General features: G+C 43.5%; 1 long non-coding RNA gene across 1 annotated transcript in view; it reads left to right on the plus strand.

Annotated features, from left to right (window-relative positions):
* The window catches only part of LOC308587310, a 242,547-nt gene extending 217,157 nt beyond the window's left edge, over positions 1 to 25,390 (plus strand). Inside the window, exon 2 of the long non-coding RNA XR_014008316.1 lies at positions 25,285 to 25,390. This is a non-coding gene — a long non-coding RNA (uncharacterized lncRNA). The remainder of the gene's footprint in view (positions 1 to 25,284) is intronic.
* Positions 25,391 to 25,793: the final 403 nt, after the last annotated feature.

A 25,793-nucleotide genomic window follows, 5' to 3' on the forward strand; every position in this document is an offset into this window, starting at 1 on the left:
ATTTCCCCCTTCCCACTCTCTCTGTAATGTATTTCTTCAGGTTGTTCCTTCCAGCCCATCACTTAAAATGAGCTTTATTCTCACCAGTATGTTGTTGTTTTTTTATATGGAAATCATATGGTAATAAAGGTGTGTCCATACCCTTCATTTGAGAAGCACTTACAGCTTTGGGAGCTACAAGTACTTATGAAGTACTTATCATGTCCTCTAAAGCATGTTTAAACAGTTCCTCCCTTCCTAGGAATTGAATCCAAGAAGACATGGGCGGATCCCTTTAGAAATCTAGTAAATAAAGTCTCATTATCCCTCTGAACAGACTTTGTTTGGCCTCAGTGATGTAAGTAATTTGATTGGCTGTCTTATGCTGCAGTGTCATCACACAGTCTAATTGTTTTCTAATTGGCTGGTATTGACCAATTTAATCCAAGAACCATTGCCTTCATACGGAATGGGCATTGTCTGCCATCAGTGACATTTGGCTGTGCAATGTCGTTGGGTTCATTTCATAAACCCTGATTGGAGAAAGAAGCTGGAATAAAATGGCATCAAGCCAGCAGACAAAGGAAACAAATGTGATAAAACAGGATTCCTCTTCCCACACTTCTATTAGCCTTAGGGTGGGGTGGGTGGGGGATCCCTTTGGCACCAAAGCTTGCAGCAGGTGTGTAGGGATTCTCATCAGGATTACTTCTGATAGAACACTGATAAAACCCTATCTATGAGCACTGCAGTCCCACTGAAGATTGACTTCCATGTCTATCATTAGAGGTGGGGACTACTGTTGTGCAAGCAAAAATCCTTGCACTGACAGGATGAGAGAGGTCTTTTCAGGTGTCGAAATTGCAAAGCATGTGCGTATTTGGCAATTGACTTATCTTTATGGTTTGTTTGTTTGTTTGTTTGTTTGTTTGTGTGGGGTTTTTTTTAAAAAAACTCCTCTGTTGCTGAGGGTCCAGGGCAGATAATATTTATAAATAAAGGCATACTTAAAATATAAAGTCCCACAAATTAAGATCTAACAGTCCCCAGAAAGATTTTCTAGTCAAACTTGGTTATTGAACACGTAGTTGTCTTAATAAAAAGGCCTTGCAGACTGCATTTCTCTGCACACCACACACAACTTGCTCAGCAGTTCTAAACTGGGATATTCATTATAACTGGTCTTGTATTCTTGTATTCTTCACTGACATAACTTGTCATTGTATTTCATGTAATCTCTTTAATTGACCGAGTTTAGCTGTTCTGAAGGAATATTGCAGGCATGCTGTTCACATGGATATTCTCTGAAATTATAGAACTTTCAAGATGACAACTTTACGCCTGAAAAAGAGGACATGTCCTGGAAAAAGAGGACATATAGTAACCCTATCTGAAGTGCTCTCTTCTGGTCTGACTCATTTTTGCTTGAAACCATTGAGACCATTGACACAGGTGCATTACGATACTGACATTTTGCTCTCTGCCAGGGATGGGGAACCTGAGGCTCTCCAGTTGTTTTTGTCCTGCTTCTGGCCTTCTGGTTGGCCACTGCTGGACTAGATGGGCCATTGGTCTGATCCAACAGGGCTCTTCTTATAGGAAGTCATACATCAGCCTCAGGCAGCTTGGCAAATGGTCAGGAATAGTGGGAGTTGTGGTCCAATGTAAGAACTTAGGAAGCGCCTGCTGGATCAGGCCTGGTCATCTAGTCCAGCATCTTCTTCTCACAGTGCCCAGCCCAATGCCTATGGGAAACCCACAAGCAAACAGCAGGACCCCCAACCCTGTCCTTTGCCTATTGCCCCAGCAATGGAAGGAATGTTTGATTGTGTAACACATTAGCACACCACTGAAAAGGTCCTTCCCACTGCTTTGTTACTGCTGATGTGTTATACAATCAGGCATACACTTCTCGTGTAGTTGGGAATGGAAATTGTCTCCTCACATGCTTAGAAAGAACTGTGGCTGTTGTAGACATGGAAGAGACACCTTCAGATTCACAAGAGAAAACAGTGGAGGTTCATTCATCTGTTTGGCTAATGTTGGAAGGAAAGAATGTTTTGTCATCAGGAAATCTTTACAGAGATGACCTAAGCTGAGCAATCAAAAAGAAATGACTGTTGAGAGAGAAACTATTGTGTTCCTTTTCACTCCATTTACTATGACAAGGAAGGCATTCATCCCAGACGATTTATTACACAATGAACGGCTGGCTGTGAAGTACAATACAAGTGAATATTATTCACACTTAATGATGCGAGGGGCGGGGGCGGGGGATAGATCAGGTGGAAAATGCATGTAAAAGCACAACAATCTACACCTGCTCCAGAGATGGTAATAGCATGGTAAATTGCAATGCAGTTTGAGGTACTGTCTGCAGGGAAAGCTAGCCAAAGGGTCCGTCACACTGACCTTCTGAGTGCAAACGAGCTGCCACCATGGCAGTGGTGACCTTGGCATGACTGAAAAAGTATTAGGAGATAACATGGACACAGGCAAGGTGATCATGAAGAGATAGAATATCAGAATTTTAGAGATGAAAGGGATCTTCAAGCCCCCTGTTCAATGCAGTACCTGCCATTCAGAATGCAACTTCACTGTCCCTCTGCTTAAATACCTCCAGTGAAGCTCACTACTTCCCGAGTAGAGGAGCCCGGTAGAGGAGCCCACTACTTCCCGCGGCCACTGTCAAAAAGCTCTGACCGTTAGGTGTCTCCTAGTGTTTAGCCAAAATCTGCTTTCTTGCTGAAGAGAGACCATTAGCCTTGTTGACTGTCCACCATAGGCATCCTGTCTCTTTCCCTGCGTTTTCCCTGGAGACTATTAGTAAGACCCTGGGAAAACACTAAACATCTAGCTGATTCTCCTAACACATGCATTAAACCTTTATAAATCCACTGAGATTCCCATATGAAGAAAACATACTTCTAAATTACTGTTTTTGAAACCACAAGTATTACAATTGTACAAAATAACTTATTGAAAATAGAGATAGAACCAAATCCAATTAATGATGGCTCAACCTTGACCTAACCTAATTAATTTGAACTGTGATGAGCAGTCCAGCATCAAATACCTGACAGAAGGGAATAATGTTTGAACCCACAACTGGATGAAATTTCAAACTGAGATATTTTCACTCCACAAAAGAAATATAAGATCTTCAGAGCCCTGAAGCTTAATTCCGGGACAATTTCTAATTACTCTTGAGACATCTTTTGACTTCTCAAAAAGGAAAGTGATGTAAGAAAATAATCAGGGTTGATGTTTGAAGGCTAGATTTTTCTTTATGACAGCATGCCGTACTTAGACATAAAAAAAGAGGACATTTATTAACCAAGGATGAATGGGATTTTCTACATTCATATTTAACACAGGTCAGCATTCTAAGAGATTTCAGTCAGACACAGCTAATTAGCCACGGTACTTTCAAACAAGTATAACAAACAAGAATCCATTGTGGACTTTTATGCTATCATCCTATATACTAATAGTGAACTCATTCTCCATGTGGATCTTTATGTAGTAAAAATGGCATCATCCATTCACAAGAGGGGAGTATGAGCAGGCTTAGGAGACCCTCAAGCTTTGCAGAAGTACAAAAAGTATTTTGGAGTGGGGACCCTCATGAGGTAACCTCCCTCCAAAGTATCTCAGTGGGCACAGAGTGCTGACTGACTGTTGGATGGAGGAGGGGAATCAAGGCACCAGTTGGTGGGGAGAAAGGTGCAATGTAATGGAGTGTTCTAGAAAAGGGCATAGCTGGTTGGCCGGAATCCTGAAAAGGAGCATATTGTGTTGCACATGCCACTTCTGATGTTCAGGTATAAGTGTCATTGCTTATGAAGCCAAAATGGTATCCGCTACACACAGCTAACTCAGGTTGCATCTCTCTCTATTTTTTCCTCCCTCCCTCCCTCCCTCTTTAGGAAAATCCCTAAGGGAGCAACAGGGACCTCAAATACAGTGCAATGAGGACTGAGTGTGCTCATGGAATGCTGACTGGTGGGAGGGGGCTGGAAAACAAGAGGAAGATGGGAGATGGAAAGGAATATAATGAGATGGCGTACTGGAATTCACTGTATTCCACACTGCAACATTTTGTTGCAGGCCCCACTTGTTAATCTTCTGTGGACATTTATTACAACTTTGAAACTAGTATGAAACTGAAGTTAAATATAAACCATTCCAGATTTAATTTGATTAATTTATTTCTTTGTTCTTCCTATTAGATTTCTCCATAACTTCATGGTTTGGGGGTGGGGAGAGGGAGTGTGGAAATAACTTTTTAAAAATTCCTTCCAATAACAAACTTAGTTGGTCTCTAAGGTGCTACTGGAAGGATTTTTTTTATTTTGTTTTGACTATGGTAGACCAACACACCTGTAACTGGAAATAACTTGTCACTGAAATCACTGGCAAATTCATCGTTTTGAGCATAAGCCTTATAAAATGCTGGGCTGGTAATGACATAATCAAGACTGACATCTTAACTAGCATCTTATTACAGTTGACCATCATTTTGATAAATTGGGTATAATTGTTTTTTTGAAAATATGGAGCAAATCTTCTAGATTTGCTCATTGGTTTTCTCCTTAATTGCCCCTTACTATATTTTTGTTGTTGTTGATTCATGTATGAATCATTTCCTATGAAGCAACTCACAGCAATTCCACAATATAAGGAAAACATATGTAAAATAATTGCACGTGTAAGAAAACTGAAACAATTGCATATAGAAAAACAATATTTATACCAGTTCAATTCATTCTGTTTGATTCACTTAGAACATTTGCTGCCTGAAGCTTTCTATAGATCCTCTTCCAAATGTTAAGATCTGGAGTGTTAACATACTCTCTTTGAGTAGCTGGGAGTTTTGCAATTGCCTTATTCAGAATAGTGCATGAGATGTACACATTTAGTGCAGCCAACATCTTGGAGACATAAGAAGACCACTGGTGTCTCTGCACTAGTAAATTCCAGGCAGGTTAGTGCAATGCATTCTGTGTGGGGCTGCCCTTGAGACTGTCCTGGAAAAAGCAGTTACAGTAATGCAAAATGCAACTGCTAGGGTTGCCATACAGTCATACCTCGGGTTACAGACGCTTCGGGCTGCACGATTTCGGGTTGCACACTGCGCCAAACCCGAAGTACTGGAATGGGTTACGTCCAGGTTTTGGCACTTGCACATGCGCAGAAGCACCAAAACGCAACCTGCGTGTGCGCAGATGCGGCGCTGCAGGTTGCCAACGTGCTTGTTGAGCTTTTTGCAAAGTTCTGGAGCTTTTCTTTTTTCATTTCTTTTCTTTTCTTTTTTTCTTTGCAAAATCAGATGTTTTGAGCTATTTTTCAGGAAAAATGGCAAAATTGACACTGCCGACACAGGTTGCCATATGGCCAGATTTTCCCAGACTTTTTCTGCCCTGACACTGCTTCCAACTGCAGTATTCCAGGTATATCCGGGAATACTGGATGTATGGCAACCTAGCAACCCTACCCACTGCTCACTGGGATGGAATACTACCATCACATCAAGCCACTGCTGAAATAATTGCACTGGTTGCCAATTACCTACCAGGCTCTGCTCAAGGTATTGCTATTGCTGTACAAAAATCTCATCTCCCTGCCTCACCCCCCTACACACATACCCCAAACATAGCATTCTGCATGAGAGGGTATACTGCAGGAGATGAGTTCTGCCCCACGTTCCTCATTCAAAAAGCCCTCTAAATGGATATATTTATCCCAGTTAGAATGCATATTGGATTTGAATTGGTTTCATGTCTATGTTGCTATGAAGCTGTTTTTATGTTCATTTTTTTGCCAATATTTTATATATATATGTAACTATTTTAGATATGTTTTTATTATATTGTAAATCACAGCAGGATGCCTCGTGGGAAGTGATTCATAAATGAAATATATCATCATCTACTTTGAGTTTTGGCTGTTGGCTTCATATTCTTATGTATATGTGCTTGTTGGCTGAAGAGCTCGCTAACAAAACGTCACTTCATTTTTCTTCATATCCAACGATATCCAGTGCACAATATCCCGCTCCCCACTTGGAGAGAAGGAGGGTATGGCAAAGGGACATCTGGTTGTAATCTGGGAGTGGGGGGCACACTGTCACAAACCTGTTAGAATACTTGTAAGTCAGCAAACTTGAAACTAGTATTTTTTAAAAGGATATATATATGCTCTGGTCAATTTCCCCAGTCCAGCAGTAGTGGAAGCAGCTTTCCACATTCATGGTCAATGCTGATTTAGATGTTGATCTCGAGGCCCAGCTCCATCCACATCAGTGGTCATCCAAGCCCAGGTGGTCTTTTGATGTATATGGGGCTTTGCATCATTCTCTGAGGCTACTAGGGGCAGGCAACTAGTGGTGGCTTGAGATGACATAAGATTATTGTTGATTGAAGCCAGTACTTTGTTTCTTTTTGTGAGAAAAAGCTTGCTCTCATTTTCATGTGCAGGTTTTTGAAAGGGATGCAGTCAAAAGCACTAATTAGGCTTAGAGAGTATATTGGCCTTGATAGTTAAGCAATGATACTGTTGAAAGGCAAACCTGGTGACCCGATACTATGAAGATCCACCACTGGGATTTCTCTAAGAGGAGAGGTAGCACAGGGAAAAGTACTGTTTCATGAGAGGAAAAGATGCTGGGGTTAGGAGACAGCTTCAGCTAAGTCAATTTGTAAGTACGGTCTGCCTGGTTTTACAATAATTCTCAAACAAATGGAAGTGGGGAACCTTCTAGACAAAGTATTTGATAAAGAATTTTACAGATATAGCAACTGCTCTTTTGAATGGGAAAATAGTTTAATCTAATCAGCATTTTCCATAGTGAATTTCTGTAATCATCAGTGAATGGTCTCCCATCTGCTTTTGGCTGCTTGGTTTCCAGAATCTGTATATGCCAGAATGATTCACTCTAGATCAAAGCTTTTGGTTGATAATTTTCCCCAAAATGCTTCATTTAGACCTGGAAAACTACAATATGACGTAGGGGAGCTGTTTCTGTTTGTGATTCTTTCCTCTTAAGGATCTGTGCATGAGTGGTTCTGGGAAACTTGCGACCTCATTGTATTTTAATTAGAAGATTTAATTTTTCCATGGCAACCTGTTTTGATGTAAAAAAACAAAACTACAGAAGCTGTTAAATCACATGTCTATGTAGAGAGAACCTGGCTTGACTTAACAGAAAGACAAACATGGCAGAATGGCATTACAAATAAGTTTGGCGTAACTTCAAAGCACTAGCAAGTCAGTTGTCTGCTAATCGAATTCACTGTCCATTCACTCAAAGTACAACTTAGTGCCAGATCATATGCTCAATTTAATCCCAACATGATGTTCCTCAAGTGTCTCTGAACGTCAGGAATGAGCCAGGGTCTCTATGGACACAGCCAACACTTCACAGAGTTGATTCCCATGAAATAGAGCAGCACATTTTACAGCCAATGAAGTCACAGAGATTGCCCCTGAGTTGTGAGAGATGTACCTGTAGAGATGCTGGTTCATTCACAACAGACATTCTCCATTTAAATGCCTGCTCAGGGAGTAATGAAAAGCGGGGGGGGGGGGGGGGGCGATGGGTATGATAACTGGAGCTTCATTCAAATAATAAATTCATTCACAATACATTCACCAGAGGGTTTTCTCAAGGGAGAAATCCTGGGATGGTGGATGCCAATTTGTGTGTGTGTTTAGCTTGACCTGCATTGCATGGGTACCCACAACTGGGAAATTTAACTCAAGCAAACAAGTCTTATGATCTGTTTGTTGTTAACAGGGAGTTGCCATAGGCTAAAGGGGAGAGAGAGAGGTCTGTGATGAGCTGAATGCCAAAACAGCCAAGCCAGGGCTGCTGTAAAGCATACCTGGCTCTACCCCAGAAGGTGTGTTTTCCAGCTCAGCATCCCTAAGGCCAGTTTTACTTATCTCTAGTAAGGATAGCACACATACATGAAGCAGATTTGAAACACCCCTCATTTCCTTTTCTACAATGGAATTGCTGCTGTTTGCATGTTCCTCTGTGGCTGGGAACAGAAATCATTCAAGCAAATAAAACTGGTATTTGTTCACATCCTTGTTGTTGCTTTCAAAGTCTGAAAATGATATGTAATTAATGGCTTGTTTTACGGTGTTTTGATGCTTTCTTTGCTGTTAAATGAATGTAAGTTACATAAATGGTTGCATAAGTTATATAATTTATGTCAAACAGCAGACAGTGAGGACAGTGAAGTAGTTTTTGGTAGAAACGGAACTGCAGCAGAAAGGAAACAGTGCTGATCATGAAATGGAAATCACATCCCTATTGGTGTTTGTGGTGGGGCAGAGCTGACCTCCTGACACTGGCATCACTGCAGCTTAACTGAATAGGCATGGAATGAGGCAGGGCATCATCAAGGTCATGGCTGGCAGAGCCAATCTGCCACTGCCAGTGGTACATCCATGCAGCCCTCACCTCATCACCCCCCTGCCTGCCCTAGCCCCATACCAGTGGTGGACCTCCATTTTAGGGGCCCTGAAGCTTCAACTGTCATAGGGGTCCCTTCACAACCAGCAACGAGGTCTGAGCAACCACTGTTATCTTCTTCCATGGCATTCTTCCATGGCAAATTGCCACACCTTTACAACATCTGTTCTGCTGACTCTCAAACTATAGGACTGTTGAAATATACACAACAAAAAATTAATCAATTTGAGTGGTGCAACTCAAATTGGGTCTACTAGACCCCAAAATTTAAAGTAATGTGGACTAAATTTACTTCTAGGGCCCCTCCAGGATTAGGGGCCAAAAAGCTTAAGCTTCATTAGTTTCATAGTAGGTCTGCTCCTCCTCTGTCCAAGTACCGTATTTTTTGCTCTATAAGACTCACTTTTTCCCTCCTAAAAAGTAAGGGGAAATGTGTGTGCGTCTTATGGAGCGAATGCAGGCTGCGCAGCTATCCCAGAAGCCAGAACAGCAAGAGGGATCGCTGCTTTCGCTGCGCAGCGATCCCTCTTGCTGTTCTGGCTTCTGAGATTCAGAATATTTTTTTTCTTGTTTTCCTCCTCCAAAAACAAGGTGCATCTTGTGGTCTGGTGCGTCTTATAGAGCGAAAAATACGGGAAGTTGTGGTGGAGTCGGTTTCAGGGCAGCTTGGCTGCTGTCCTCTACCACATGGACCACTACATTATGAAAAATAACCTTGCTATTATCAGTATGGTTTCAAAAAGACTGGCTTGTTTCTAGACAAGGAAAGAGTAGCGATTCAGTCATTTCCTATAAACAGGCAATAAATAGAGTATTCTATGGTAATTGACTCTTCCCCACATTTTCACAGTCCCACTGCTGAACACATCAAACTGAAAGGGAAATAGATACAATGTCATTGGTGGAGAAAAATATTTTAACTCAACTGAGGATCAAACTGTATTCTCCAATATATTTTATATTTTGTTTATGGTAGGAAACACTTACCTTTTGACTCTCTATGTACTGTTTACATTTATGTCACAGAAAAAAAATTAGGAGCAATGTAACATGCATGTCTATAACATAAATCAGCTACGTTTATGCCTATTGTAATTCATTACTTTGCTGGGAACACAACCAATAGTGATTAAAAGAGTGAGTGCAAACTGTTCTGCTCTTATTCGTTCCTGATTTTAGGATTAAAAGTCAGATACTGCCATGAACGGACAGGACAATGGGGAGAAGGAAGAGGATCCTGGCAAGGGATGCAGTTGGGAATGGGACACATCAGGGCAAGCGGGGAATGGGGAAGAAGAGGTTGATGTAGGAAGTACTCACAGGATGATGGAGGGTGGCAAGGGGATAGGGGGTCAATGCACAGGAACCAGAGCAGCAGGACCCATCACCAGAGCCAGAGGGGCCTCTGTATCCACAATCATGGTAGGCTCTGAGATGTAGGGAACAGCAGGAGGTACACTCTAGGAGGCTGAGGCAGGCAAGGGCCCACAGCCCAGCTCAGTAGTTGGCAAGTGAGGTTCACTAGCTTTAGGAGGAGGTGTGTGATTCCTCAGCTGGAGTAGGCTTGGAACAGGTGAAGGTCACCTGCCTCATCAAGCCCAGATGCTGCAATCAGCACGCAAAGTATAAAAAGGCAGCAGAGCCAAGGTGCTGTGTCTACTCAACTGCCCATGTTGATGGACCTCGGCTTGGATGTGCCAGGATCTCTATGCAACTGTGCTTTGGTTTCGACTTTGGACACTTGGATTGACTCCAGACTGGGGACTTGACATACTGACATGCTGCCAGGTAGCCTGGAGGTTCAGAACACACCTCCACTCTCTCCCACTATTGTATTTCACATACCAAATTTTAAAGTTTATTGTGTTCTCTCTCTCTCTGGACTGACCACGGTGCACTGATAGAAATAGCTAAGTCTTTCATGGTGTATGTTTTCTATTATTGTTCAGTTTTCAATAAAGGCTGATTCTGCGACTTTAAAACTCTAGGGAAAGAGGGGTCAAGTATCTGGCATCTGTTACTCATGCACTATTATGCAGATTAAAATGTTATTTTGGTGTTTAGATTTATTTGGTATAAACACATTCGGGTGATTGTTCCAGCATGAATTTGTTGAAAGCCCACATCTCTATGTTATCACCTCATTATGTTATCATTTAGTTCAGGGGATTATTATTTTTGGCACTTTCATTAATGGCCATCCCCACTCTGCTAAAAGGTCAGATCTTTGAAACAATCCTCAGCATGTGCTTAACATTTAGGTTAGGATGTGAGCGGATTAGCTCTGTAGCAAAACACACTGGAGGAAAAACTCTTAGGGTGTTTTGCAAACACCTTTGGTCAGGTAGACCCAACCAATCTCATGCTTCTCCAATTTAAAGTCCAGGATCTGTGCTTCTCAGCATCACCTCACAGATTTTATTTTTTTCTTTTACGCAGTTGTGTTGCAGTGATCCTCATGCTACTCACACCAGCCAAAATAGCTGGGGCAGCAAAAGAGCAAAAAGCTCAAGTGGATTTGGCACACTGGCAATGCCCAGATGGTTTACATGTGCAACCTCTGCTGCCTGAGTCAGAGACTCAGTAGAAGCATCCAAATTATGCTATCATTCTTATTCTTCCAGGCTATAGCTTGCACTATAATTTTAACAGAACCGTTAACAAGAGCAAGTGACCCATCTCCAGGTGGAGTTCACAGCCCCTGTAGCAGGGCCAGCCCAAGACATTTTGTCACCTGAGGCAAACCACAAAATGGCACCCCCTCCCCACTGGGGAAAAGTGGATGAGTAACTATCTAAATCAGGAACAGGAGTGGGGGTGGGATAAAGATCTACACCTGTGGAATAAAGATCTACATTGCTGCCCATGTGGATCTTGCCACCTGAGGCAGTTGCTTCACCTTGTCTCATGAGTGGGCTGGCCCTGCCCTGTAGAAAGTAGAACAAAACTTGGGGATCTGTGGCCATCCAGAGGTTTCTGGACTACAACTCACATCATTCCTGACCATTAGCTATGCTGGCTGAGGCTGATGGAATTTGGAGTACAACAGTGTCTGGAGGGCCACAAGCTCTGCACCTCTGAAGTAGAAGCATTTGCGACACTTCTTTGGCGCATCAAGGGAAATGCACCATCAGGTACCACTTGACACATTATTAAAGCTTCAAGGCAGCAAGTCCAACTGAACCAAATAGGGCTTGCTTTTGAATAGGCATGTATAGGATTGCACTTCACATCTTACAACTGCACAGTTAGCTTGTCTTCTTGGTAAATACTAATGGTTGTGAAGTCAATGGATGTGAAAGGGTCGGCACAGCTAAGAGTACAAATAGCCCCTTAGGGCCTGACATTGCAGCATTCTAAACTGTTGCAGCATCCTACGCTTACAGACCACATTTTGTGCCTCCCAGCTTGTAAGATCTAGGTAGCACACAGGTTCCTGGCACTTCTGTAAAAGAGCAGCCAGATGCAAAAGAGGACAGGGCTTCTGTTTTGTTGGTTGTGCCAGCTACACCTGCTGAAATTCCTTCTGCTCAAATTTTAGAGATGCAGGAGTCCTGCTACCCTCGTTTGCATCTGGCCACCCTCTTGCAAAATCATTACTATTTATATAAGCTCTTTGCCGTACGAAACCACTAGCTGATTGACTACTAATCTTAACATGCAACAGATGAACATAGCGGGAATTCCGACAAACTCTTGCTAAAGCTGTGCCCTTTCTGACATCTGTGTGTGTGGGGACCATATAATCCACATCTGCCATTGAGCAAAGTCATTTCCATAGTAGCTGTTGCTACAAAACTGGCTTATGCCAATATAGATACTGAAGTGCCATAAAAATAAAATGGCAATGACAGCAGCTCACACCAATCCACCATGATTTCTATTTTATCAAGGGTCTAATTTGTATCTAAATTCTCAACAGCGCCTGCAAATACATTTAATTCAATACTGAATCCTGTTCCATTACAAATGCTGAGGAAGAACCAGGAAATTAGAGGCAAGAGACCTGTGTTTCTTCCTCCCCCATGTATTGTCTTCTGCTGTTTCCTTTACCTTTACCTTACAAACTCACTACAAAGTGAGTTAATGACAAATCAAACTTTATTCTTAATGAGGCCTGGGAGCCTGCACAGATTATTAACTAGCTCTCCCAACACCTCTGAATCAGCCCCCTAGGAACTGGTTTCCTGGGTCCTAGCTGTTACTCTTAAAGAAGGTGTATATTAGTTTACAGTGCATATCGTTTACCCATCTACTCTGCAATATCTCCTTCAAATTACCCCATATCCTGACTTCATTGTGGTGTCTGTTTCTGTGTTTGCCCACTTCTTGATTGGCTACCACTGGTAGATCTGGCAGAGGGATCTTCTATCTCCCATCTTAATTCTAAGCGCCACAATGGTAAGATGGGAAATAAAGCCCTCTGCTTGCTCTAACTGAGAAGAAAAAGATAGCATTTCCAGACACTGGGGTGGGGAGGGCCAGAAATGATGGCCATGGGTTGTGTGTGGAAATGTATGTACGGGTGTGTGTGTGTGAGGGAGAGAGTGCTATCTGCCAGCATATCTTGTATGTGAGTGTGCTGCATGTGCTTTTTTCTCTGCAAACAACCTGCATGGGTGAACTTGGAGATGATGAATTTGGGACCTTCTTCTGGATGGTGGGCAACAAAAGGAAGGGCTATTTCCGCCTGGAGTTTCAGTGGCTAAGGAGGCATAGTGTTTAATGTCTCATCTCTTATAATTTGTCACATACATTGCTGCTAAATTAGCTCTGTAGGGTAACAAGGCTTTGAAAATAGTAAGGCAGACATTTTTGTGGAAGAAGTGGACGGATTGTGGTTGCATTTATTTAGCCCTTGAATGCATTTATTTGCTGTTTTTTTATATAAAAAAAATACTGGTCTTTGTTCGATGGGGAAAAAGCTGCAGCTCAAACTTTTTGAGCCTGTGGCAGAGCCAGAATTCAACTAGTGCATTCTGCCCCAAATTGTGCCCCTTGGTGCATAGTGGCACCATTGCCATTTTGGAACCGTTAGCATTGTTGTTTTACAGCACTGTAACACAAAAAGCTATCCAGGGGAACTGCTAAAGGCAGGGGTTCCATGGGGGGGATGCTTTTATTGGACACAGCCCTTCCTCTGTCAGAGTTAACATGTTTCCTGCTTGGCAGGGGGTTGGACTCGATGGCCCTTGTGGTCTCTTCCAACTCTACGATTCTATGATTCTATCAACAAGATGTAAGAGCCAGTGGATTTATGGAGTCCAACATAAACATATCACAACAGTTCAGGAAAACTACGCCATACGTCCAAGCTGAGTTAAAAAGTAATGTCAAGCTGAAGAGCAGACAAAGAGACCTTGAGGCACAGAGATTGTTGCTTAGAGAATGTGGAGAAGTTCAACACTGTTAGTCAGTCTTCCTGTGAAGTTTCAGGGCAACTGTGCATGCTTAAAGCTTGCTGTAAAACTGAGTATTTCAATAGGACAGTATTTACAATAAAATACACTGTCCTCCAGGGGAAGATCATTCTGCAGCTGCTGGGCAGAGGAGATAGAAGCTGTGAATTGTGACTTGTGTTTTGTTTTGTATTAATCTAGGAACACTAGTAAAAAGCAAAACTGATAGCTAATTGCACCAAAGCCAGGGCACTTTATGAATCCCACATCAAGCTTAACTCCACCTTACTATACATGTTAGGTATCAGTACAAACTTTTATTCACAAGTTCATGTCTAGAACTGCAATACAGTATATAGTCTAGAATTATGCGATGAAGAAATCTTGTGCAATGCATCACGCATACGTAAGGGCAAGACTGGACTCTTGCCTCCAATTTCCTGGTTTTTAAGGGCTCAGTACTGAGTTTTTAAAATAACTGCATCCTTCTAAATACTTTCTGGATCTGTCAGACACTTACGCAATGAAGATGACACAGGCAGAATGTATTTCTTATCATTTGAACATACCGTTCCCCATGAGCTATCTCCTTTAAGTTTGATTATAGGTTCCATTTTGAAAAGAACAAAGTTGGGGGTTGCTGACAGTCATATTAACAGAACATGCACAGTGGATTGATCAAACCCAGAGTTTCTTCCTGTCTTGGAAACTCGGGTTACAGATTAATCAAATCTGCAGATCTGCTGCTAGCTTTGAGACCACCACCCTTCGCCCTCTCTGCCGCCACTGCCTGCTTCTTCCTTTCTTTTCTTCTTCCTTTCTTCTCTTACCTTTTGTAGTCTCATGGGTGACAGCGATCTTCTCCCTCTATCTTCTCCTTTCTGGCTAGTTGGCAAAGGCAAGACTGCTAGCCAACTTCCACGGCAAAATGAAGTGATGCACGGGCCAATTCCTCTGAGGCAGCGGCGTAGCGTGAGTTGTCAGCACCCGGGGCAACGCAAGTAATTTGCGCCCCCTAACCCGGGGCAAGGCAAGTAATTTGCGCCCCCCCCAACCCCTAACCTGCGAGTTGCCACTGGCGCTGCCGCGCAAACAACACTGCTTGCCCGGAGGAGGATGGAGGCAGAAGCAGCCGCCGCCTGTGGCTGGGCCGAGGGGATGGCGGCGGCGGCAGGGTGCAGAGGCTGCCCGTGCCCGGCCAGGCGTCGGTGGCGGCGTCGGCGCTGCTGCAGCGGCTGCTCCTCCTGCGAGCAGTGAGCGGAGCGCAGCCACAGCGACGGTGGGGGGCGCGCGCGCTAGGGCGCAAGGCTGGCGGTGGCGGCGGGGAGCCCGGCGGAGGAAGGAACTTGTCCCTTCCCTCTGGACTCGCGCCCCCCCAGATGTTGCGCCCGGTGCGGTCGGCACCCCTGGCACCCCCCACGCTACGCCACTGCTCTGAGGCTCCAGCTGCCCCCTCTTTTAATTTAAAACATTTCAGAACAACATAAGACAATCCTGCTGCATCAAGCCAGTGCCCCATCTGGTCCAGTATCCTGTTCTTGCAGTGGCCGGCCAGATGCCCGAGGGAAGCAGGACATGCGGGCAGCAGCACTCTCTCATCCTGAGGTTTCCATTCCACTGGTGTTAGAGGTCCATAGCCTCAGACAGTGGATGTAGAACACAACCATCATGGCTAGTAGTCTTGGAGAACTTTATCCTTCATGTATTTGTCATAGTTCACCTGCTGTTTTCCCTACCTTACTCCTTAATTGATGATCTTGGACTCTTCCCTGTCTTAATGGGGCACAGCAATTGCTTGAGGCTACTTATGTCTTCATTCACATAGGGCAAAAGGCTTTAACAACTTGCCAGGGCTGTGCAGACTGGTTCCTTATTGGTGAGTAGGCTAATTCCTACCAGATTTTTAACAGAGATTTTCATATGTGCATTGAATTCTTGGTAGATTATGCAAGTGTTGGATTACCATAACTTCTCTTGAGTTCCACCCCACCCACCCCCCAGCTCAGAAAGATGCAGTAATTGTTTTAGAATCATTAGACAGAAACACCTACCTCTGGCTTAAAAGGGGGGGGGGAGTAACAGTTAATCCTGCCTGCAGAACCAGCTCGGATTAAAACCAAAATGAGCATGTGAGGAGAATGTTTACATGGCTTTAGAAGCAATTAGAAAGCTAGCTTCTGAAAAAAGTAAAAACCAAAACCAAAAACCCATAAATGAATAGAAGAGTCTTTTCTGCACTGGTACCACAGCTTTAACACTCCTTGCCGCATTATTATTATTATTATTATTATTATTATTATTATTATTATTATTATTTGTATTTCTAGTGCATATGCTTTTGACATTTAAACACCAGGTCAAGGCATGGCTTTTTAATGTTGATTTTGCTAAGCTGCTGCTGAGAGCTGATGCTTATACTGAAGTGTTTAAGTGCTTCTGATTATCTTGCACTGGTGTATAGGGTAAAACAAAAAAGCAGTCTGCTGGATCAGGCCAATGGCCTATCTAGTTCAGCATCCTGTTCTCACAATGTACCACCAGATGCTGCAGGGAAGCATGCAAGCAGGACCCGAGGGCAACTGAACTCTGTCCCCTTGTGATTCCCAGCAACTGATATCCAAAGGCATCCAGGATTAGCCACTGATAGCTTTACCCCCAAGAATTTGTCTAAACCTCTTTGAAAGCCATCACTGTTCCTTGTAGGAGTGAATTCCATAGTTTGAACTATGTGCTGTGTGAAGAAGCCTTTCTTTTTGTCTGACCTGAATCTTCTGGCCCCAAGCTGAGTGTGTCAGTGGAGGCAGCCAATCGGATACCATGTGTGGGTTTATGGGGACATCAATAATGCCACGGCTGTGAAGGTTGGACCTCGACCCATTCCCTCACTGCTCTCAATGGCCCTGTTATCTCAAAGGGGGGACGGACGACACATTGGCTAAGCTCATTGCTATTCTTGCCCTGGGATCAAAAATGTTGAAATAAAAATGGTAGGAAACTTGAGTCTCAGTTGCTGATACAGCTCTTTCTTCATTTCACACTGTTGTCGGGGCACTGCTAGGCCATCACTCGGGTCACCTGGGGGACATCTGAGGTGTCCAAGGTCCCAGACCTGCACCTAGTAATTTTTTTAAAAAAATATTTAATCATTTTTTTCAATACAAACAACAACCGCAAAAGACACTACAACAAAAACCATAATAACAATAATAACACAATTTGACAATTCAGACTTAAATACACTGATATACCCATGATTGCACCTTTTTAGCAATATTTCCCCACCTCTCTCTCCTTCCCCCACTTCCCCCCACTATCTGCCTTATCACTTAAATATTCATTCCAGATTTCTTCATATTTATCCATTCTTAATTTGCGTCGACATGCAGTTCGTTCATATGTAGCTAATCTGTCCATATTCTCAATCCATGTGCTCAACGGAATCTTTTTGCGGCTCTTCCAATTCATTAAAACAAGGTGTTTTTTTTGTTTTGTAACCCAACCCTACCAGTGCCAACTGCACATCAGTGAACTGAATTCAAGGTCTTTCCTCCATACTTCCGGCAGATTGTTGGTCCTCCTTTTTGTTGTTGTTAAAATCAGTATTTACCAATTGTCTTATTAACGAAAAACAAACTTCTTCTTTTTTAAGCATTAAAATTTCCCCAACTTCCTTTTATATCCAATTGGAATGAAGTCCAGAAGCCACTGCAGAGTCCTCTCCCACCCCATAATCCAGCCTCCTGCCCATTCATTCTTCTACTTGGGCCCCAGAGCCACTTATTGAATGTAGCTCTCATTACTGTGACATTCATACTTCAGATAAGTATAAGATCATTTGTCTGTCTAGCCCAGTACTGTCTGTTGCAGGGGTAAGGAATCTTTTTAGGCCTGCGGCCACATTCCCTCTTGGCTGACCCTCTGGGGGGCCACATGTCACTAGTGGACATGGCCAAGAAAAGCAGACTCTACTGTGACTGACAGCAGCTCTCTCTGTGCCAAGCAGAAGCCTTTCACAGCTGGGCTTAAGAACCTGGGACCTTCATCACAGAAGGTAGGTTCTCCAATGATGAGCTGCGCTTCTCCTCGAACACTTTTCATTGGCTGACCTTTCAAAACAAAATGGTGATGCCTTGCTAATCTGTTCTCCCAAGTGCCTTGTCTATGAATGTTTCCCATCCCAGTTCCACATGTTTTTGCAGCTGGCAGCAACTGACATTGCCAGCCAACCTTTATGGGTAGTGTATTCCCATCAGCATACTATTTTTATTGTTCCTTTCTGTTTCTTCTTGCATACAGAATTCACATAGTGATTTGCATTTCTCCATAAGGAGCGCTGTAAAAATAAGGAACTGGTGGGTAAAGGGATTCAGATTCTCTGCATCAAGGGGCCTGTAATGCCACATTGATGCATCTGTGAGGTCTGCATGAAAACGTTGTGATTTTGCTTTGTGTCTGTGGACTTATTAATCAGTCTCTGACTGACCCAAGTTGTTTGTGGGAGAGGTTTGTATGTCACCTGCTGAAATCCCCTCTTTTAAAGGTGCACAAGCCATGTTCACTTTTTCACCTAGCTGTGCTATAGCAACTGCTACATACATAGTCCATATTCATCATCTCGAGTCAGCAGTCTAATGATTATCCCACAATCCTTTGCTTGAGTAACAGATGGACCAAAATGGAAGGAAAAGTTAAGGACCTTCAAGTGCTACTCTGTGCTCATACTGGGGGATATAAATTAAACAACAGTGATGGGTAATCTGACAGTGACTAAACATAAACTGAGAAGTAATTACCGTGGGGAAATGAGGACATAATACTGATAATTATATTATACATACAGTGGTGAAATTGTAGCACAGATACACCCTGTCTTACTTTAACCAAGTGTATAATTAACTAATTAAAATAAATAATAGAGTATCTCACCGCAGGTGATGTTTTGACACCATTTAATGAAGACAATCATCTGCCTTATTAAATAACACAAGCAATGCATATAATATCATCATGAATGTATTGCGTGGCCAAGAGACACATACACACCAACTTAATTCTATGAGAGTCCCATTACCACTAACACTCTATCACAGGAGGCACTGCAGGTTTGAAGATAACTTCTAAAATCACATTTCACCTGTACATGTAATGAACGCATCAGAAAATTCCATTAATAAATTGACGTATGTCCTCAGTCCTAAATTAAGGGTCTGAATAGGATTTCTTATTTGCAAACCAGAAGGAATCTCACAGGTTGTGGACTCTGCGTTACATAAAGGGTCACTGTGAGACTCTGGGAAGCATGACAATTTCAGGGGTGGAGGGTGGGGGGTGGGTTGTGAAGACGAGCCTCTTGTCTTAGTGACGGCATCAACAGCTCTGAGCAAGCTTCACATAGTTTAGCTTGTTACCACAAGACTTAATGAAGTATTTTTAAATCCTTGTGATAAAATTGCTGTTCAGAAATGTCAGAACACCTGCACCCTAGCATTGTGTATTCCTTAGATTTTTTAAATGAACTAAATAAATCCTATAAGCAAGCCTACTATTTGGGGGTTAGAGAAGAGTTTTTGCCCCCCCCCCAAAAAATGACAATATATTTTCGTGGCATAAACATTTCTTTGAGACCAGGAAGCTTTCACCTTTAATTCTCTTTGACAGATATTTGTATAACAATTAAGCAAAGAAGCTGAGGCCTATTGGTAAATCATAGAGCTGAAACCACTTGCCCCCCCCCCAAAAGCTTATAGCTAGCATCAAATCTCTGATCACATCTGCCTCCATTGCCTGAGTAAAACAAAAAATAAAAAAGTCATTGCTTTCCAGTGCTACCATGCTGCAAACCATGGATCTGAGATTTGTATGGATCCTGTCAGGGAACTGCCATCGGAGCTAGAGGCGGAGGGAAGGCTCCAGAGGGCTGCCGGAGAGGGTCCCAGTAGGGAGAGGGGCAGCCCATTTGCTGGGGAAGGAAATCAGCGTAACACCAGTGGAGAAGGGGGGCAGATGGGGGAATCGGAGAAGAGGCTCCAAGACTCCTCGCCAGAGACCAGCGGAGAGAGTACGGGTCCTCCGCTGCCCACACCCTCCCTGCGCAGAAGGCTTCCGCACAGGGAGACTAGGCGGAGACTAGGCGTCAAGGAATTTTTGTGCTGGAAGAAGTTCAAGAAACGCCCACTGACGGATTCTGCCAGCAACTGAGACAGTCACGATGCTAGAGGCTGTTCAGTCAGAAAGGGTTCAACCAGGTAACCTAGCCAGGAGTGGCGGCAACTTACGCACGAGCAACCCCTAAACCCATTACAGATCCTCATAAATTTGATAAGTGATCCCTTCAAAACCGCCATTTACCTCTGTATCCACTGACATGTTCTGTGATTTGTTGATTGTCGTTTTTTCATCCTGTCTAAAAACCGTGAAGTTCCATGCCTTGAATTAATTCTTTCTGTGGCACTGACAAGCACTGGATCTGTGATTTCCACTGTGTAGTCTTATCAGCGTAGGCTTTAACATGATGATGGGTTTGTGGGGGGGATGGGGAACCTCATTTAAAATCATGACAGGACTATAGACAAAATGAGCAGAAGGAACCTTGGCTGCCTTCTCTTCTACATGACAGGATACTTAAAGGGCTCTTTCCAGTGTCCAGGATGTAAGGTAGGAAATCCTGTTAATAGAAAGCAGGAGATGCCCTGGTACAATGTTTGTGGGAGGGCCATAGCTCAGTGGCAGATCATCTGCTCTGAATGCAGAAGGACCTAGTTTCAGTCCCCAGCATTTCCACGTGGGGCTAAGAGAGACATCTACCCCAAACCCTGGAGAGCTGCTACCAATCAATGTTGACAATCTGGACTAGATGAACCAATGATCTCGCCCAGTATAAGACAGCTTCCCGTGTTCCGAATGCAATCAAATAAGCGTGCTATTCATCAATATCCACCTTAGCCCTGTAGTGTACTATCTCCTGCCTCTTTTAAGAATGGTGTTGTGGCAAACTGAAAGGGTGTGTTGAGTGAAGGATGAAGTGTCACATGGGAAACTTTCATGTTAAACAAAGAAACAAAAGACAGGAAATGAAACGCTTGTGCCTCATTATCCTCTCTCTATTTCATTTCTTTAATGTATCCTCAGGATGGCCTAGGGAATCTGGACATTGGGGCATGACATACCATCATGGAGCCCAGGTTCCTCGGATAAAAGGAGAGCACACCAAGAAAGCTCAGAATTTCTTAGAGCACTTTTATTTACTGAACTAGCCCTATAGATTTGAAAGCTAGCAGAAATATGTACTTTGTTGCTGCTGAGTCTCGGATTCATCCAACAGCCTCCTGCCTCATTACAACTGATTTAGGGGGATAACACTCTGTAACAGAGAAATGCAACACCCAGCGGAATTTGGGGGCAGAGATGTCATAAAAAGTGAGAGTTCTTCAACCTTCCACCATCTGCAGTTTCCCCACCTTCTACAACCTCCTACATTTTTAGCATTCATCAGTAACTGTACAACCAAGGTACCTGCCTAAACTTAATAAACACAAAGATCCAGATAATAGGGGCTGCCACAGCAAAGGATCCAATCCTAGCAAGAAATCTGACTTTCTGGACAATATGAAGGGTTAGAAATAAAGCCGGTGAAGGGGCTGAGTATGGCATCAGGTGCTTAAAAGGCAGAAAATTTGCACCTCCTGCATTAACTACCTGTCCATTTCCATATCTTCCCAGCTGCTACATCCTTTTTGCACTCCCCCTATATTATATAACACTAACCGAGTTAAGCCACCCGAAGGCAGGCTGATGGGAGCTTGATGTGGCATCAGTGCCACTTCAATGACAGGGAGGAGCTGTTTGTTAGGATATTGATGTTCCGTTCCACCTTAAGAGGAACAGACATGTGGATTGTTGTATGTCACAGGTCTGTTTACTTCCAGCACAACCTGCTGGGAACTTCCATTGTGTATAGCTTTTGCTTATGCTTTTGCTTGGACATGAAGGGGAGCAGACATGTTTTTCCTTTGTCCTGATGCTGAATAAAACGCTTGTAAATATGCTTTACACAGCCTCTCTCTGACTTTCTGTTACAAAGAGTTCTTATCTCTGCTGGCTTGCGTGCCCAGCTTCTGACGGCTTCTGAAGCTTGGGTCGCAAGATACATGCTGATCCAAGGACCGGAGTTTGCCTGGCTGCCGGCTGGTGGGCTGGAGCCAGCTGGGGGCCTGCCAATTGCCCCCGTTCCCTTGGACGCATCCCAACACTGTTCTGGTAGATCAGCTGGCAGTAGAGACCAAGAACACAAGAGCCATGCTGGATCAGACCAAAGGCTCCTCTCAAGAGCCAGCCAGATGCTCGTGAGGAGCCCACAAGCAGCACCAGAGTGCAACAGCACTCTCCCCAACTATGATTTTACACTCCATGCTGACTCAACTTTTCCCCTTTATAAAGTGGTGGTTCCTCCACTATGGGATCGTATAACTATTGCTCAGCAACGCACAAAAACAACCATTAAGAAATAAACATATATAATAGCTACGGCAGTAAAGCTAAACACAAATTGTACAGTCGACTATAATAATAAATAATAATTTATTATTTATACCTTGCCCTTCTGGCTGGGTTTCCCCAGCCACTCTGAGCGGCTTCTAACAAAATCTTAAAACACAATAGTCCTTCAAATATGAAAAGCTTCCCTAAACAGGACTGCCTTCAGATGTCTTCTAAAAGTCGGGTAGTTGTTTTTTCCTTTGACTTCAGATGGGAGGGCGTTCCACAGGGTGGGCGCCACTACCGAGAAGGCCCTGCAACTTTGCTTCTCGCAGTGAGGGAACCGCCAGAAGGCCCTCAGCACTGGACCTCAGTGCCTGACATACTTTAAAATACACTACATCATTGCTTCTTTAGAGGGATCACTGTGAAGAATTACAAATATGTCAACCTGCAATTAAACTGGAACAGTGGAGTAAAAGACACTTGTTACAGCATTTACTCACAAGCAATGTAACTGAAATTCTATCACTTGAAATCAAACTATAGATTTGCAGTCTGCCATCCTCAAAAATGTTCCTCCCTGTTCTGGGACTGGATAATCATTTATTCACGTACGACCAATTTATGAATAATGTGACCTCTGTAGCTCTCAAATAAGCCAAAACTTTCTGCTGAATTGGAAAATTCATCTGATGTGGCCTAGAAGTTATGTTTTGGGGGTTTATCTGTATCGCTCCTGCCAAAGTGTGGATTATCTGTTTTCACATCCATTTACCATACTGGGGTTGTGACAGCACAGACAGCAATCTGGATTTCATTGGCTGGGAAAGCTGCCCTCATAAACCTGACTTGATACATCTGTCCTCTTGGCTGCCTGCACTTGTGCCCATGTGCTTTCTTGGACTTCTGCCTGCTCGGTGGTGGATCAGCTTCTGTGGTGACAGCTCGGAAGATTTTCTGCATTCCCTTCCTCTTGTACAAAAACAAACTTACCCCAAGACGTAAAGAGAGGGAGATGTGTTTATGAGCAATTCTGGATGACAGCCACAGGCAAGATTTATTCTCAGAAATCTCAGGGGGAAAAGAAAGATTACTTGACGTGTCAAATTTACTTGATGCCTCCCTGTCCAGGCATTCCTATACTTGTCATTTGCTCTGCCATAATGAGTGAAGAAGAAGTAAATGTGCCATGTTCAGAGCAAGCTTCTAGATAGAAGGCTTGCTGCCTTGTTTATTATGCCTAGCGCATGTGCTGGTCCTCTATGGCATTGGTTTTCAGCTGGTGGGTTGGGACATGACCTAAGGCGGATCAAAACAGCAACCTCCATGTAAATATATAGTAAAAAAGAAAGAAAGAAAGAAAGAAAGTAGTGAGTCCCCAGTGTTTGGACCAAAAGATGGGTCTATGGATGGGCAGATGAGCCATTGGATTAACTTCTCTCTACCTGCTTTGAAATTTTGCATGATGCTAAAATGTTCTCCTGCATTTTCCCAACCACTGTCCTTCAGTCAATGAGGGGAAAATGCATTTGGAAATTTACATGGGGGAAGGCATTGCTCATCAGTAATTTGTGGGGCTTTTTCTTGTGCTTCCCTTCATTTTGAGGGGACTGAGAGGTGTTTGTATGTGTGTGTCCTTCTTTCATTCTACAAATCATCTCTCTGAAGGTCTGTGCTCTGCAGCCTTCCTGGGTGCCCATGCTTAGAGGGAAGCCCAACCATCGATGTCAGGAGTTTGTGAGAACATGCAGGATGGGAAGGCTGACAACAGATTGTTGTACTCACTCACACATACCCCTCATCCACTTTGTAAGTAAGGTAAGTGCAGGAATGGCTGGTGGGGGGTGGGGTGGTATGCACCTGCCTTCCAGGCAACAGTGTCACCACTGCTGACCAAGAGGAAGAGGGGTCAGGCAGCGGGGAGGTTGGCACCAGAGTGCTAGATTGGCTCCATTGGTGCATCTCCATAGCACTGATCTCCCTGCCACCTTGCCCCCCTCAGTAAGCTGTAGTTAGGCAGCTGCCAGGGGTGCGCTCCCTCCCCCCTTGCTGGCTGCTCATGGTGCAAGCTCTGATAAAACAACATTATAAAACTCTATATCTAGCTATATTCCTACCTGCAAAAGAGGTAGAGTAGGTGGATGGGGACAACCTCTTTTGCATGGGAAGAAAATTATCTAGAAATGTTGAGGGAAGAATTGGCATGGCACTAATTTGAGGCGAATGCTTCACAAAAATGAATGAGGCACTCCTTTGCAATGCTGCATGGGTTACTCCCCATTTCAGGACTCTTACAGGGCATGTGTACAGATGGGAACTTGCTCCCCACCACCCAACACATTCCTTCCTGGGCACTGGAACCTGCTCTGAGCCCACAGTTGCCAGGATCTGTGTTGTGTGCTCAGACATATGAAAGGTCATGCAAGAGCATTAGAAATACATGCAATTAATTGTGCCAAACACATGCACACACACATGTCCACCCCAAATTTAAAGACAAATTCAAAGACACTATCCTGGTAGGAAGGACGTTACACATATAATGTTAACTTAATACCACTTAAAAAGCAGAGACGTCACCTTGCCGACAAAGGTCTGTATAGTTAAAGCTATGGTTTTCCCAGTAGTAATGTATGGAAGTGAGAGCTGGACCATAAAGAAGGCTGATCGCCGAAGAATTGATGCTTTTGAATTATGGTGCTGGAGGAGACTCTTGAGAGTCCCATGAACTGCCATAAGATCAAACCTCTCCATTCTGAAGGAAATCAGCCCTGGGTGCTCACTGGAAGGACAGATCGTGAAGCTGAGGCTCCAATACTTTGGCCACCTCATGAGAAGAGAAGACTCCCTGGAAAAGACCCTGATGTTGGGAAAGATGGAGGGCACAAGGAGAAGGGGACGACAGAGAATGAGATGGTTGGATGGTGTTCTCGAAGCTACCAGCATGAGTTTGACCAAACTGCGGGAGGCAGTGGAAGACAGGAGTGCCTGGCGTGCTCTGGTCCATGGGGTCATGAAGAGTCGGACATGACTAAACAACAAACCACCATTCTTTTGTTGGTTTGCTGTTTTAATTGTTATACAGATGTAGTTAGGGAAGCAGGAGTTAATCATTGGAAATTAGCACATGATCACTTTTTATTACATTTATTTATGTAATTTTTATATCTTCTTTGTATCTGTTGTACATTGCCCTGAGACTTTTGTGGTAATAGGCAACCAATAAACAAACAATAGTATTAAAATTAAGAACTTAAGATGAGCCTGCTTTATCAGGCCAATGACCCATCTAGTCCAGCATCCTGTTTTCACCGTTGCCAATCAAATACCTGTGGGAAAAGCCTGCAAGCTAAACATGAGCCTAATAGCACTCTGCCCTCCTGTGATTCCCAGCAACAGGCATTCAGAGGCAAAAATGCAAGTACGACAGTAGTGAGAAAGGTGTATTTACA

Source organism: Podarcis bocagei, assembly GCF_964188305.1.
Source record: "Podarcis bocagei genome assembly, chromosome: 5".
NCBI classification, from domain to species: domain Eukaryota; kingdom Metazoa; phylum Chordata; class Lepidosauria; order Squamata; family Lacertidae; genus Podarcis; species Podarcis bocagei.